Source organism: Rattus rattus, chromosome 11, assembly GCF_011064425.1.
Source record: "Rattus rattus isolate New Zealand chromosome 11, Rrattus_CSIRO_v1, whole genome shotgun sequence".
Taxonomy (NCBI): Eukaryota; Metazoa; Chordata; class Mammalia; order Rodentia; family Muridae; genus Rattus; species Rattus rattus.
In genome coordinates, this window is record NC_046164.1 from 96,734,786 (window position 1) to 96,738,141 (window position 3,356).

The window sequence follows — 3,356 nt, forward strand, 5'->3', positions numbered from 1 at the left end:
CTGACATGAAAGTTCACATCTTCTCCTTTGGCACCCATGGGCACCACAAAATTTCTGCTCATAAATAATAGAATCCTTACATAAGTCCTTTCCTAAATTCAATAAAAATCACAGACTAAGTCCTTCATCTCTCCTTTAAAACTATTCTCATATCAGGTTTTGAAAGTTTGTCCTGTTTTCCCAAAAGTCTTATTATAAAATAGTAAAAACATTTTCATACCCTCTTAGACATGTAAATGAGCCTGAATAATGGTCTGTCTTGCTACTTCCAAAGTCGTCATAGCAGGTATGTTTAAAAATAGATATTGCTGGATCAGATTGATGGCTTTACCACTAAGGCTGACTCCCTGAGTTCCTGACTCCTTGAACCCACATTATGGAAGGAAAGAGCTGACTCCTGCAAGTTGTCTTCCAACTTCCAAACATGTGCCATGGCATGTGTGTCCATGTACACACACACACACACACACACACACACACACACACACACACAGAGAGAGAGAGAGAGAGAGAGAGAGAGAGAGAGAGAGAGAGAGAGAGAGAGAGAGAGAAACATAAAAATAGAAACTACTTATGGTAGCTTGTATGGTGCCCGCGCCACCACAGTACCGAGAACTGGGCATAGGCCTAGGGGATTTAACAAAAGACAGAAACTCAGGTCATTTGTGCTACGAGAATGCCAAAGCTTTACTGAGGCTCACAGAATATATACACCAAGTCCACTGGGTGGAAAAACGCCAGAAGCACAGTGAAAAAACAAGTTTACATTCTCAGGATAAAAACAGGAACTGACTCAATGGTGTTACTGTCCATCGGCCAAACAGCAAAGGCCAAGATGTTCTTTTCTTAAAAACAAAAGTTTCCACACGGGTCAGCAAGGTTCAGCAAGAGCAAACACTGAGGGAGCCCAGGAGAGTCTGACAAGTCCCCCTTTTTCATTTGTTAAAACAGCACATGTAGGTCACTCTAGGAAAACCAACCCCCTTACCTATCAGTCTCAGAGCCCCTGTCTTAGACAGGTGCTGATCCCAAAGGGTTGTCCATCATAGGCTAACTACTTCTCCTAAAGGCTGAGCCAGATGTGGGCAGAGGGATTGTCTCCTGCCAGGGAGAGCAACACCTGCTTAGTCACTGCCTGGGACTGGGAATGCTGTCTACGCATGTGACAAAAGAAATAAAAGGCCAACTACTGCAGCACCAAGGGCCATAATACCGAGGGCCACTGCTCCGGCCCAGTCTTTGATTAACTGACCAGTCAACTTTAAAGCAGCCAAAACCCCTCCCCAGGCTTCATCAACCCCCTGGATATCAACAGATAATCACTGTGCACAATTTAAGAAACTCCAACTCCAAGATCCTCCAAGATAGGTGCTCAACCTCCTCAATTCTGCACCAATACAAGACACTTTGGCGGGGGTGACCCAAACAGTATGGATGAGCAAGAAAGCATATGAGCATCCCACAATATACCCAATCGTTCTTGTAACAAGGAAGTCTGTTGATTTAAGTTCAGAATTCCCAATTAGATCTGTAAATTCAAAACATTCCAAACAGTCAAAGCTGCAGCCACTTCTCCAGACAGTTTATCCAATGTGTGCTTGCCTCAACAAGAGGTTGGGAGAGGGCAGTGGCTGCTGCAGCAATGGCTGGTGTAATAGCAGTGACAATGGCAAGGTCTCTCCCATGACAGGTCAGGATCAGTTGATTTTCTCCTGAATGACTGACAGGCAATGGAACTATACCTGGGATCCCCACAACCAGGGCAGAGTCCTCTGGTCCCCAGCAGCTTCACGTATTCCTGTGAAGAATATTCAAGACTATCTCCAGCATTAGTACCATTACAAACCACAAAGAAAAAATGGAGGACTTACATAGATGAAGGAAGAGATATTAAAATTTTTACTAAACTACTTTATTCAATTTTAAAGGAACCTTCAAAGGTGATAGACATATTCCAAGAAGCAGTGGAATTAAAAGCTACCCCCGTCTTAACATCAGAGGAGCAGCATCCAGGCATGTAAGAGGACCACAAAGAAACATTCCAGGGGGAAGTGGAGGGAACAATGTGTCCTGCCTGCAACTGTTCCTGCACAAATCCATGTGCTGCCTCCAATCTTTCAGAGAAAGGGGGCCACCACTCCATCTGTACAGGATAGGAAGCAACTTAGCAGTGGCCCCCATAACAAACCTCCCAATCCCACCCCATCTTCATGGGCTCAAACAATCAGATCCCCATTAGACACAGATTGACGGTCCCCCTTGTCTTACCTCCCCAAACCCTTACTGGGGTCAAATCCCTGTTCATTCAGCATCCTCTGCACTGGGTGGGGTTGAGTAGTAACCACTGCTCCCATATCATGTAAGATATTCCTCCCCCACCCCACAGCAGCATCTCTCCAAGCTGTCTGGGCACACTGCTCCCGAAATTCTCCTCTCCATATGAGACAATCTCCCCCAGACAGCACTGCCCTACATAATTGTAAGTAAAGGGAGCAAGGAGACCATAAGCAGAGCAACTCCGTAAAAGTCAGAGGAACATATTGTCTAATAAATTGACCTGCATTGTTGGGGTCTGGGATCTCAACAGGATAAGCCACTCCCTGTCCAGGGGGATGCTCAGGAAAATTTACCCTTCTCCTTGGAGCCTTGTCTCCATAACACCACTCCAAGGAAGGGTAGGGTTCATAAGCAGGAGGAGCAGGAGTTCCTTCTTCTCTACTCAAGAGAGCATCCTTGATCAATCTCCACAAAGAGAACATGGCAACAGGAATGCTCTCAGGGCCATTTCTCTGCAGTGTGTTTTGCAAATCTGTCTTAACATGTTCTCAATCAGGAATACTAAGTCCTCCTGATGAACAAACCAGGGACTAGTCTTTCCTGAAGTTTTAATAAGTTCTTTAGCTGTTTTTACCTTTATCTCTGTTCCCTGCTGTTTGAGCACAGCTATCATCTAATCTGTTAGCTGTAATGTGGAACTCACGTTTCCCATAGCACAATCCTTTTACTTACTGTGAACTAAACCTACCTTCGGTTCATCACTGCGCCATTCACCCAATATGTTCCTTTCACTTTGCTGGCCAGCTTCCTGGGACAATTCCGTCAAGGGCTACTCACTTTTCCAATCTTGGTGGGACCTCCACTTGACGGCATCCACACCACCACGGTACCAAGAATCAGGCGTAAGCCTGGGGGATTTAACAAAAGACAGAGACTCAGGTCATTTGTGCTACGAGAATGCCAAAGTTTTACTGAGGTTCACAGAATATATATACCAAGTCCTCCAGGTGGAAAAACCCCAGAAGCACAGTGGAAAAGCAAGTTTACATTCTCAGGATAAAAACAGGAACAGGGAAATG